Here is a 13,261-nt window from a genome sequence, read left to right as displayed (position 1 = left end):
TCCGTGCTCAGTGTGGGCTTGTGCTCCGTGTGGGCTTGTGCTCCAGGTCTGACATTCTGAGTGCTGTTTTTGAGGATGCCTGCAAGGGGCCTTTGCCAGAAAATGTCTGTTCCAGGGCATCTGGTCTAGGTGGACACATGTGTCCCAGCTTATGCTTGATCCCTGAATCCTCCTGAAGTGCAGTTGTGTGCAGTGTGACCTGCTGAGGCATCACCATACATGTACCAGGGTGTGATCATTGCCTGCAGATATTGGCAGCCCACATTTCTCATCTAGCATGTGTAGCCTGAAGGCTCAGCAGGACCCAGGGCAGAGCACGCATGGCTCCACAGAGGGGATGCTGGAGCTGCTGCCAGGGAGCTTGTGCTTCAGGGGCATGGGCAGACCTGCAGAGCCTTTGCTGGGCATATTCTTCTGTTTTGCAGCAATGAGGAGAGAGTCTTCCAGCCTCCTCCAGCCCTTGTAGCACTGCAAAGTGCACTCCTTGACCCAACACAGCTCACCAATTGCTTTCTGTAGCACCAGCCATTAACCTTTCTCCTCTGCCCAAATAAATAAATGTGTCTGCAAGGTCTTTGGAACTGGCGAGCGATGCCAGCCAGTGCTGATGGGTGGACCAGGAAAGTGAGGAGCCAGATGGTGTTGCAGAGGAGTGCGTCAGCCTGGTTTGTCTGGGTCTCATCCGGCTGCTGGGTCAGCCAGGGGGACCCGTGCACGTCTGGCTGGTGCGGCTGCCTGCAGTGGTGCCCAGACACACGGCCCTGGTGCACGGGCAGGGCTGGCATCGGCACTTCTGCCACATGAGTGGACAGAAAGGCGAGGGCTGAAAACGTGTCTTATGTGCAAAGCACCAAAGCTGAGGGGCCAGGATTAATTCCCCAGTGCTCTCACAAGCCAGTCTATGCAAAGACATCACTGGGATTTTTGTGTTGGTGCTTAGGTCTGGTCCAGGTCTCATACATAACAGTTTTAGCATGCCAGGACTTTCAAAAATTTGACTCTGACTGACTTCAGTGATCTGGACTTGTCCACATGAGCACCTTCAGCACAAAGCCTGCCAGTGCTGCCCATTCACGAAGGCCATTAACCACCATTTTCCTATACCCAGTCCTGAAAAAAAGAAGCTGTTACCTGCACTGGTCCCCTCTGGGACAGGGAAAGGACAGCACACGCGTTGAGGATGACAAGGCCCTAAGCCAGGACCCTGATAGGCTGCATTACGAACAAAGTAAATCCTAAGGGAGGAGATGGGGACCTGCTGTTTTGCCTGATGCGGCTGACACCTCTCAAATGCTGGCTTGGCAGGGGAGATATGCAAAGGGAGGAGCAGGTTCCCTGGGCCCCAGCTGACCATTGGCACTGGGGATGTCCAGCCCTTCACATCGTGAAAGGCGAGAGTCCCTAAAAGCACCCCGCTCTCAGATGTTAGCCCTGGCTGGTGGTCCCTGTGCCACTCAGGTGCAGCGGCAGCTCTGCCACCCAGATGGGCTTGTCACCAAGCTCCAGAATCTCAGAAGAGCAATCAGCAAGGCCCTGATCCAGACAAGGCTGAATACCCACGTTTGTCCCTCGGATGGGCTAACTGGAATGTGCCACTGAGCCAAGGGCCTCTGTGGCCACCACCAGCACTGGGGTCCCCAGCCCGTCACCCAAGGCATTTGGGGCAGGGCCAAGGATCAGGAGAGATTCCTCCTGCACCTCCCAGTGCACCCTGCACCATGGCCATGTGGCCCCTTCGCTCCTGCCAGCAGTGTGCTTCAGACAGGGACCAGCCAGCAGCAGGAAGACTCCATGTCCTTCCCCTGCAGCCCCCTGCTTTCCTCCCTGAGCCTGTGCTTGGCCCTCATCCCGTCAGGCTGGGGCAGCCTCCACCAAACCCTGCACGGCAAACATGGGAGCCCTGACCAGAGAGCAGAGCTGGTACCAGGGAGAGCTGATCCCATTAACCAGCACCAGCTGAAGCTGGCAGAGGGCTGGAGGTCTCAGAAACGCAAATAAATACCCTGAAAAGAGGACACCACCTTCAAGCCTCATCCTGTGCTGCTGGGAGAGGCTCCAGCTGGGTACTGGACACCACTGGCAGGGGCAGGCTATGCAGAGATGTTTATTTTCCAAATATTATATGCGGCCCTGTATGTGATGAGCAATAATAAGGCTGTGATCTCACTGTGTGCACCTGGGCCAGGGAAATTATTGATGTAGGTGCTTGAAGGGCTTTTTGAGCATTTAGGGGCCGAGCCCTGGTGGACACAGTGGGGAGGCTGCTTGCTGCTCTCTGTGCCCTTGGCCTTGAGTTGGGGGCAGCTCGTGCCAGAAGCTGCAGTGGAGGTTGCTGGGGTTCCAAGGAGGTAGGAATCTGAGACAAAACAGGGTTTGTTGCCACAGCTGTGACTTCTTGCATCAGCTTAGCTGTGGGCTTGTGTTCCCCTGTTTCAGTGGGGTGCATCACCCACCCAGGAGAATGCTCCTCTCATCCTGTGGAATTTGTAGGGTAGAGGCCAAAGCTCCTGTGTCCCCACTGGAGCCTTGCTGAGGACCTGACAAACCCCTTCTTGTGCAGCTTGTGGGCCTGGGCCCTGAGGGGAGAGCAGCCACTGGCCAGGGTTGCAGAGGAGAGCTCAGCACGATCCCAGGGCATTGATTGCATCCTGCAAGGGGCTGGGGTGGACAGACACAAGGGAGAGGGTAAACCAGTGCCTTTCTGGGGCTGACACTGCTGAGGGGCCACCTCCAGGCCAGGCTCCGGGATTCCCAGGGTGGGTACCACAGTGTGGAGGTGATGGCACAGTGCCGTACCAGCCCCAGATGTCTGGCACCCCACGGCTCAGGGGGCCTGGGAGAGCGCAGAGCTCCCTACATCCTCCTGCCCACGGGACACACGCAGGAGATCTGATGGTCCCGGCTGGGGACCGTGGGACTGAGGCTGTGTGGGGGGCGTGAGGCACAGTCTCGCTAGCACCACAGGAAGGGGAGGAGAGCTGCTCAGTGGCTTTTGGCAGCAGTTTGGCCCCAGCTAGTGCTGGACTCTGGTCTGATCCCTGCACTGCCCTCCCATCCATGGGCACAGTCACAAGCCTATCACTGGGGATTTTGCTGCTAATCCTTTCTGGAAGAGATGGCTGTAATCTAGCAATATTGGCTCAGCCTTTTCTTATTAACTTCCCTCAGGCTGCCAGATGCTTCTGGACAGGAAGTCCAGGGGTGAGGGACTGCCCTCTTGCAACCTTCCCGGGTATTTGGTGTGGGGAAGTAGAACGAACTGCGCAGCACTGGATGGGTGTCAGGTTAGTGGGATGGTGCTGCGGCTCAGTTCACAGGAGCACCCTCATCAGGGGGCTAGGGGAGTGAACCCTGTGCTCCAGGGCAGCATAATCATTGGACAGAGCCACTTGGAGAGGGCAGTAAGGAGGCAGGTACTTCTCTGTTTTGGGAGGCTGGAAAGGGCCATGGCTTCTGACCCTCTGCCACTGCCTAAAACAGCAATGCTGGGACAGCTTTTTCCCTGGGTCTACATGGAAATTTGCCAGCTGGTGGTGGACCCTGATGCCTGGGCAGGACACTTGCCATGCTGCAATGGCTGGGGCTGACAGGCTGCCTGTGGGCACCGGTGGCAGCCGGGATGGGCTGGAGTGCAGGAGTGGGCAGTGCTGCCAGGGGTGGGCAGGAGCTCCCCGTGCGGGTCCAGCCAGCCCCAGCAGCCCCCAGCAGCCCCCCTGCCTGCTCCGGGTGGCATGTAGACAGAGGCAGGAGGCAAAGTTCCTGCTTCCAGCACCAGCAATTTACTGTTAGTGCCAGTGAAACCTGTGATCCAAACAGGTTTGGATCCAGCTGCTGACAGGCTCCCTGGTGTCCCTGACCCTCCCACTGGTCAGTTGTCAGGGAGAGGGTCTCCTGTCCCAGGAGCTGCAGAGCTCCAGTTTCTGTCAGAGATGAACCAAAGGCTGATATTCCCGAGGGCTGGGACAAAGCAGTAGGAATTCAGCATTTTGGAGACTGCCTGAGATCCAGTGGGGCCTGAGTTAGGTGTCTGCCACGGAGACAGGGCCTGCCCTGCAAGCCACCAACCCCCTGCCCTTGTAAGACTTGAATCACATACACAAGACAGGGCAGAGCCAGTTTCAATCTAAACTCTGGCCTGCAGAGCAAACTAAGCCTTTCATGACTTCAACAGATCCCATCTCAGAACAGTAAATGGCACAGGCTGGGAGCTAACAAGCAAAGGAGGCCCCAGCTGCAGCAGCCATCTCTCCATCACAAGCAGACAGGAGAGCAGGCTCTGGTGCTCATTAGCACCACCTCTCCTGCCTGATGGAAACTGCCCCACGCACTCATTTTGCAAACAATGTTGCCTAGGGCTAGGCAATCAAATCCGTTCTAGTCGCCCCCTGCCTCTGAGACAGGCCGTGGACCAATGGCCCTGCCCTCCTGGAGGTCGTTCCTGGGGGGTGGTCATGCAGGGTCTCTCCTCACTGAAGCCCAGAGATGCTCGTTCTTCCCTGTTCCCCAAGCACATCTGCTCCTGCCCAGCTTCCCACTGGCAATGGCCTCGCAATGTCCATCCCGCTCTGTGCTCCAGATTCAGGATGAGGAATTTTGTAAGATGCTGTGGGAGCAGTCAGGACAGTGGTAGATCAAGTTGAAATGAATCCCCTCTTTCTTCCCTAAAAAAATTTGGGTTTTAGCTGACCTAATCCCACCTACATAATCTCGCCATGCTATGCCAGCCTCCACAGCATAGGGTCTGTAAGCGGTTTAGTGCTGCTCCTGGAAAAGAAGGTGAGTCTCGAGGCTTCTCCATAGGGGTCAAGTAAGCAGAAAAGCTGAGGGCCCCAGTAAAGTGCTTGCTGGTGAGGGGTTCCCTACACCAACTGGCTTCTGGCTGCCAGTGCCAACCACATCACTCCTCTGCTCAGAGAACTCCTCCCAGTTTCTTTTTATTCAGGGAATGCTGGAGCATCCTCCAGCTGCATTTGAGGCACTGAGATCCGCTTCTGATCAGTGCCATGTCTGTGGGTGAATTTCTGGCACATATGCTTGGGATCTTTGGTGGGAGATGGGAACCATGTGAATTGTGCATCCAAACCCATGAGTACCTTGCCAAAATCCAGACCTCAGTCCAGAGTGTTTAGGGCCAAATGTGGCTTTAGCAGAGGGCTTGCAAGCTGTTCAGCCCTCCCCACATGCTGATCCCAGGGCTGGAGTCCTTCTTCATTGTCCCCAGCAAATCCTTGCAGCACCGCCCTTGCAAAATCATCATTCAGCCCAGGTGGTTTTGTCATTGTATCCAAAGGAAAAGTTTTCATGGATTCTCTTCCCTCAGAAGACATCCCAGGAAGACACTGTTAGTAACCATGGGGTGCACTAGTTGCTCTGAAGACACTGGAGGGAAACCTCTACTGCTTGTGACTGACATCCCTACAACAGCTTCCCCACCTCCCTGCATCAGCAGGGGTGGGCCCGTGCCCACCTCCCAGCTAACGTCAGCCTAGGTATGGAGCACGGGCTCCTGGGGACCCTTCAGAAAGGAAGTGTCATCCTTCCTACACCCATCCCAGACCCTTCCTATACGAAACTGTGTCTCAAGTGTGTCTTAAAACCACAAACACTTACCGGTATCATGTATGAAGTTTGTCACGGAGGCACCCTGAGGCTGGTTTAAGAGACAAGAGGGTCCAAAACAACTTTTATTAAACTGGTGAGAAACAGGGTTTTAGCACTCCAAAAGCGACTTGAATACAGGTTTGGATATCAGTTGAGGAAAATTATTAAGGGGCAGCAATTAATACAACAGGAGGTCCACAGTGTCCATACACATGGCTTCTCCAAAAACAATGCCGGAGCCGCCTCTGGATCCTGGAGGAGTCCACACCTGCCTGAACACGGCCTGGGATTATTTTAAAGGGATACATGTACTCGTATTGAGTACAGAAACTGTACACTTGCGATTCTGCAAGGGTCGATTTATAATACACTCGCAATCCTGCGAGGAGAAATACACGTGCAAATGTGCACGCTCTGGGGCCAAACAAAAGAAGCTGTCAGCCTGGAACAGCAGAGAGAGAGGGAGATGTGTCTACTCCTTCCATATCGAAGGAGGAAGGGGGAGGGAGGGGGTTTGCATTCTGCCACAAAGCTGAAAGAGGTCCATATTGGGCTGCAAGTCCAACTGGGGTCAAAAGAACCTGCCTGGCAGCAGCAGACTGCAGAGCTTCAGCTCATTGCCTTTTTCTGGGAGAATACCCAGAGGTGCACGTGGGAGCCCAGGCAGCAGTGTGGGGAGAGGCTCGTGCGCAGCAGACTGCTCTGGAACCAGGTACGTGCAGCAAGACCTGGTGGCTGGAAATCTGGGAGACTTGAATTATGGCTGAGATGCGGCTCATGCAGTGGAGGTCACTGACTTCCTAGGAGTGCGGTCAGTTCACCATCACTCCTCAGCTGATTGTCCCTCCCATGAACATGTCCCTGCTCAGCCACCAGCCCTGGGCCTTGTGGGAGGCTGTGGGGCCAGTCTCTAGGCTTTGCTCTGCAAGGCACCAGGCCAGGTGATTGTAGTCATCCCACATGGCTTGATGTCTTTTCCACCTAAACAGATCCTTAGATCATTCTTGACCCTCTCTTGATTTGTTTTCTGCCATTCCAGCCTTTAGCTTTCACATTTTCCTGTCTTTCCTGTACCCAGAAGTATTAGAAGCTGAGATTTTCAAGAGTCACCAGGCTCCGCAAGCTGGGACACTACGCATTGCGACTGGTAACCTGAAATCCAGAACAGATTTATTTTTTGTTTGTGTTTGTTTTGTTGTTGTTGTTGTTTGGTGTGTTTTTTGTTTGGTTTTGATTCTTTCTTGGCAGGGAAGGGGGGACTCCATTCATGCCTGTGATTCTTAATAAAAGAATCTGTACAGACTCAAAATTTTTTCACTGAGAAGTAACAGCTTGGGCAGCATGAGAGATTATGCAGTATAAAATCAGGTTATTGGGCAGAAATACTATTTTCTGCTGGTGCAGTCCCCCAGGTCAGCACACCTGCTGCAACACTGTGATTAATATTGTGCCCTCCTCTGTGGCTCACCAAAGTATGGTGATTTAGGACAGTCAGTGTTAAGGAACATCCTTCAAATGAGGGCAGCTGAGGGATACAGGAGCCATCTGAGAGGATGAGACACTCTGCTGGGAGATGCTGTGACATCAATCTAATCTCTCCAGCCTCAGAGCGGTTAGCAGAATGGGTTAAAGGAGCAAACATGACTGCATCCACTCCCCTCTTTGAACCTTGCTCTTCACCTTCCCCTGCTTTCTCTCTCTTCGGTGCCACAGATTTCTGCTGGGGGTCCCAGCTGTTCTCAGTGCGCAGGATGGTGTCAGACTGATCTTCGTTCAATCCCTGTCACCTTCAAGCTGGCAGTTAATTAAGCTGTCAGAGCCTTCCCTTTAATCAGAGCATGTCAGACCTGTGCCAGGCGCTCCTCTCAGGAGAACTGTGCTTCCTTGGCAGCGTGAGGATGGAAAGCCACAGGATATCCCATTGCTCTGCCTGTCGCACAGTCTGGGGCAGAGCCTCGGCCTCGCCACATTCATAAACAGGATGGGACTGATGCTCTCAGGGACTTGCAGCCCAGGATTGCATCCAGCTGGTCCCTGCAGAAAGCCCAGCGAAGGAAGGAGTGGGCCCCACAGGGCTCCCGCCTGCGTGGGGCAGGACGTGCACGGGGGGCTGGGGCTGCTGCTGCTTTGCAGCCCATAGCACAGGAGTAATCCGTGTCCAGTGTCATCGCTCTCTTTGCTGGTGGCTGCTAACCCTATTGCTGACGCGCTGGGGACCCTGTCTGCTCCACAGGTCGGCTGAGATGGCCACGGCACAAGTGCTTTCTGCGGTGACTTTGCATCTCTTTACATCTTTGCATCTCTGTTGCGTGGCATCAGGCAACCCACACCCTGCCCTGGTTCTTGGGTTCCTTGCCTGTAAAGTGGGCAAACATTCCTCCTTCCCCATCTCCTAGGCGTGCTGCAATTCTTTCCACTGCAGTCCTCCTACCCCTGCAAGCCATCAAAATGGGATGTGACATAACTGTTACATACATCATGAATCTCTTTGACTTAAATTAAAAAAATGCATTTCCTGCCCCTCTTAAGTCCTGTTCCTTGGGAAGCAGAGGGTGAAGTCAGTGGGAAGCCTGCTCATCCCCCAAGACTTCAGGGCTCCAGACATGCAGGGATAATAGATAATAACGGCTTGATCTGATGACTCTGATGACATCTCAGTCCCAGGGACTTCTCTGAGCTTTAGAACCCACTCAAACAGCCTGAAGGAAGATGGCACCAAGAGCTGGAAATGTTTCCTTTGGATGGAAACCTTTGCCTGGAACTCCTGGAGGTGAAGCTGCCCAAACTCACCACTGTGTTCCCATCATCTAAAATGTGAGAAGGGCAGAAAGTGCTAAAGAGGTCAACATGAGGAGCTGTGCTCCCTCTCCTCAGGGCGGCTATTTCTACGAGCCCTCCTCCGCCTGCGGGCACCTCCACACTTCCCCGCGGGCACAGCTTCGCTGGGGAGGATGGAGCCAAGGAGCACACAGGGAGCATCTCACTAATCCCAGCTGGCAGCCAGCTCCCCGAGCTGCACAAAGGGCCTTTTCATGCCCTGCATAAACAAGCAAGAGGCATGAAAGGTTGTTATCGCAGAGCATCAGCACTAGCAGCAGCTCAGGCGGGGATTCCCAAAATAACCTCCTCCCAAAACCACACATACCCCTTTTTCCATGCTGCTGGGCTTTATGGAATAAAGGTGTTGTGTGCACGCAGCTCTGTGGGACGCTGTGGCCCGAGGGCCGCCCCGGCGGCGGGGCTGGCGGTGCCCGGCTCACACGTGTGCCCGCCCGTGTGTGTGTGTGCACACCGGCCCCTGGGGAGAGCGGCACAACACAACCACACTTCAACTTCTGCCGCATCCTTGTGTTTGTAACCCTGATGAAGAATACTTTGCAATGATTACTAATAACTGGTGGTGTGCTTCCCTGACACTGGTATTGCGAGGGCTCAATAACAGTTTGCTCTGTGCTTCGAAGGTGGAGCTCTAAGAGCTCCAAGGTGCTCTTCCCTGGAGGAGGTTTCCTCTTCATAGCTGCACCTATGAAACCGGACACAGCTGCACCTCTATCTAATCTGTCTTCTTCAATGAAGAGCAGGTTTACATATAGAAATATGCTCAAGGGTCACTACTGGAGAATGTGCTGATTCTCTTTGCTTTCTATCCCATAAGCCAGGCCAGAGTCCCTACAGAGTTAAATTGTAAGGGGAAAACTTGCTGGCATAAAGGAGCTTGGAGGCTTTTAAGGAGATGTGCCAAGAACCTGGTGACTGAACCTGTCCTAGCATTGAACCATGAAACATCTGCAAGCTCTTGCAATTTGTGCCAGTAAATAATACTGGTAGGGGCATTTGTGTTTTCTCATGTTGCTGTTTCGAGTTGATTCTGACGGACAGTGGGAATCTGTCCAGGAGATCCTGACTTGGGTTGCAAAAATGACGGGACTCCCGGGAGAGAAAACTCAGCTCCTTTAAATTTATTTGAGTTCTTTAAATTTTCAGTTAAGCTCTGAAAACTTTACAAAGTTTACACTTCCTCAATGTTTTCTGGGGAAAAAAAGAGTCCCACTGTCCCCTCCCCTCTACCCCGTCTGCAATACGCGGCTGGAGCAGATACCCTGTTTCCCTGAAAGTAAGACCTACCCCAAGAATAAGCCCTAACATGATTTTTCAGGATTTTTGAGGATGCTCAAAATATAAGCCATACTCCAAAAATAAGCCCTAGTTACAGTTAATAAAAAAGTCAATTTAAATAGTGTCCAGGCAGCTATACATGTAAAAAAGTAAGCATTTTTTTGAGCAAAAATTAATATAAGACCCTGTCTTATTTTCAGGGAAACAGGATATCTCCATCACTCCCATAACTGCAGCAGGACTCTGACAGGGATGCAGGAAAGCTCATTTGTCTGTTATTGAATAACCAGAAGAGGGTCCAGCACGTGGTGGGGTGATCAATAGCTCACAGGTGGTTACTTTGCAAATTAAGCTCTATTCCTTGTTTCAGCAAGCAGAGGGCTCTATGCCCAGGTACGCACATAGGCTGCATTTTCTGTGTCTTCAGGACTGTTGAAGAGTTTCAGGTTTTAGCTTGGTGGCAACTGTAAGACAGTCCAGGCCGGGCTGTTTGCACCAGCGCAAGAAGGGGAGTGAAGGATTCACCGGGGGCATTTGTTGTACATGTTCTCTGGTTCCTCGCTTCGTGAGGGGAACGCCCCTGCAGTGGGTACTGGGGAACTATTCCAAGGATACCTGTGCTCATCATTCTGCCAGTGTGTTTACCCACTGACTTACTTGACCCAAATTCACTTAAAAGTGAATTTAACACTTAAATTTCCTAGATTTTCCTTTGGAGTGTGACAGAACCTGACCCATTAAGCAGAAATCGCCATTTTTCCTTTGAATGACCTGAAAGATTAAAACAGACAGTAACAGCCCTCAAGACAGTTCACAGAGCTACAATTGCAATACATTTTGCAACAATACAATGCAACTTTTCTCCTGTTCAAGTTCCCTACACATGCAGGGCAGCATGACAAATGACTGATGTCACTTGCAGCACAGCCACCCCTGCAGGGAGGCAAAGCACCTATTCACCATCACCCCTTAACAGTGCGCAGCAGTGAGGGGTCGAGGTGAAAACCATGCCTGCAAGGGGAATCTGAGCAGCCAGCTGAAATGTCTTTTATTTGTAATTGAATGCCCTCCCTCAAGCTTGGCTTTGATACTGTGGAGTTTTGCTGTTGCTGTTGTTGTTGTGGTGGTGTGTTTTGTTTTTTTTCCCAAGAGGTTCCTGCTATTTACCCAACTTTCCAGCTGGGCTTCTCCAATGCACAAAGAGGCAGGACCTGCCTGAGTTTGTACAGTGAGTCAACAGCTCAGCAGGGGCTTAGAGCCCACAATCCTGCTGGCATCACGGCTTTGGCTTGAACCACTGGACCATGCAGCTTCATTTTGTTCCTGGTACTCTGCTAGTATGTGGTTTGTCAGGAAAAAAAGCCTCAGTGTGACTAATAAAGGAGATATTTTATGAAGTGGTTAAAAAAAAACGGCCTTGTTCCAGCGCTTTGTCCTCGTCACGGTGCGGTAGGGGTCAGGCTCCCTGTGTGAGTGCAAACAGCAGGTTTCCCGAAGGCTGGTGAGGCGGAAGCTGAGGAGCAGCACCCAGAGGCAACTGGCGCAGAGCCCGGGCACCCACTGCTGCCAGGCAGTGACCGTGTGCTGCCACTCCCTGGAGAGCCGCCCCAGGCCAGCCCTGGCTTGCAGAGGACGAGCATAGGCAGCCAGGTCAGACCTTCCCTGCTGGGCAGAGTCCCCAAGCCTCCTCCTTGCTGCTAGAGACCTGCTAGAGTCCCGCGCAGACCTGCACCCTTCTTACTTCAGTGGGCCAGTGTAGTAACTGATAGCAGATGCTCTGCTAGATAACAGAGCCAAGCAAAGGCCCCACAGGGAAGTCCAGGAGTACAAAATGCTGCTTGGAGACTTGTGTGATGCAACAAGTGCTAGTGGGCATCGGGTGCAACTTCCACAAAGGTTTTGCTAACGGCCATTGCGGGCATTGCAGCCATGCTGTGCATCTGATGCCTCCATGTGCCTGGTGCATCCATGCTGTGCTTACCTGCACCCAGTACATCCCTGACACATTGCATCCATACTGTCCATCCAGTGCATCCCTGCACCTTGTGCGCCACTGCACCCAGTGCATCTATACTATCCCTCACCCCATGCACTGCACCCATACACCTGGTGTATCCACACTGTGGCTGCACACGTGTGGTGCCACCCCTTCTCACCTGCATCTCCTGGATGGGGCTGCTTATCCTGACATACCCATACACAAGTCGGGTCACTTGCTGATGTGGAGATCTCTTGGGACGGGCTTACGCGTGTCCCATGCAAACACCTCATGCAGTGTCCTGGGGCTGTGGGCACTGGGTGGGCAACCCCAGACACTCCAGGGCTCCAGTAAGGGGCAGCCACTGCTTGGGAGCTGCAAAACCTGGCATGTCCCACCGAGGCACAGCTCCTTCGTTGAGGAAGAAAACCTCATCCCGGGGCTGCAGTCCTCGACAGGGAGGTGGCAGGAGGAGGCTCTGCAGGGACGGGAGGGCGGCGGGGAAAGCGGCGGGTGCAGCCGTGCGAGCTGAGAGGGGCTGCGCGGAGATTGAGGTCCCGCGGGGGCGCACCACATGGGACCTACCTGAAAACAGCCGCGGCGGCCCCCCCGGTTCCCTCGGGGCCGGGCCGGGCCGGGCCGAGCCCAGCCCAGCCCCCTCGTCGCCCCCCGCTCCGTCCCCCGCGCAGCCCCCGGCGCAGCCCGTGGGCGGTTCCCACGCAGCGCGGGGCGGGGCGGGACGGCCGCTCCCCCTCCGCAGCGCCGCGCCCCGCCCCGCGCTCCCGCCGCACGGCGGCCGGCAGACAGCGGGCAGGCAGCTTGCGGGCGGCGGCCGGCGCGGGCAGCGGCCGCTGCGGCGTGGGGCCGCGCCCGGGAGGCGGTGGCGGTGGAGCGGGCTGAGGTGAGCGCCCGGGCGAGGGAGGATGGGGGAGCGCGGGGTCGGGCAGCGCCGGCAGCCGCGGGTGCGCTGCCTGCAAGGGAGCGGCAGGCGGCAGGCAGCGCCGCAGGGAGGAGCAGCCCCGCCGCTGGGAACGCTTTTCCAAGCCGGGCTTCCCGTTCTCAGCAGCGGTGGGAGGGAGGGAAGACAGCGCATCACATCGCATCCCACCGCATCCCGCATCGTGTCCTGCCGTGCGGGGCAGATGAAGAGGTCGGGGCGCAGCTCCCTACGGGGGTCCATCCGGGCGCGGGGGGGCTGCACCGCGATTCCCGCCCACGAAGGAGCAAAGCAGAGTGCGGGGAGGCAGCAGCGTCAGTCGGATCCTTGCAGCGGGATGGGCCAGCCCCAGGGATCCGTAGCCCCGAGTTGTGGGTTGGCGTAATAGCGTTTAACTGCTGGGCTGTGATTTCAAGGAGACGATTTACATTAGAGGGAGAATGTGGAGAGAGCCAGGAACAACTTGGAATGGGTCCTCGCATATTTCTGTGGTTATTTTTGGAGTATCGTCATATGGCAGGAGGTGGGCTCTGGAGGTATCCTTGAGCTCAGCATTTTCTCCATAGGCTGGTTACCCAGGAGATTGTACTAGAGGACCTGTGTGTCCCTTTTCTCTATCAGTGTTTTTT

At 54.5% G+C, this 13,261-nt stretch overlaps 1 protein-coding gene across 5 annotated transcripts in view; it reads left to right on the top strand.

Annotated features, from left to right (window-relative positions):
- Positions 1 to 12,489: 12,489 nt before the first annotated feature.
- Positions 12,490 to 13,261, top strand: part of EPB41L1 (erythrocyte membrane protein band 4.1 like 1) — a 71,097-nt gene continuing 70,325 nt past the window's right edge. For all 5 annotated transcript variants that reach the window (XM_082065762.1, XM_082065760.1, XM_082065761.1 and 2 more), the window contains exon 1: positions 12,490 to 12,596. The gene's annotated coding sequence lies outside the window, so the exon portion shown is untranslated. The remainder of the gene's footprint in view (positions 12,597 to 13,261) is intronic.

Source organism: Streptopelia decaocto (assembly GCF_964273445.1).
Source record: "Streptopelia decaocto genome assembly, chromosome: 14".
Lineage (NCBI taxonomy): Eukaryota > Metazoa > Chordata > Aves > Columbiformes > Columbidae > Streptopelia > Streptopelia decaocto.
This window is presented reverse-complemented; position numbering and strand designations above follow the sequence as displayed.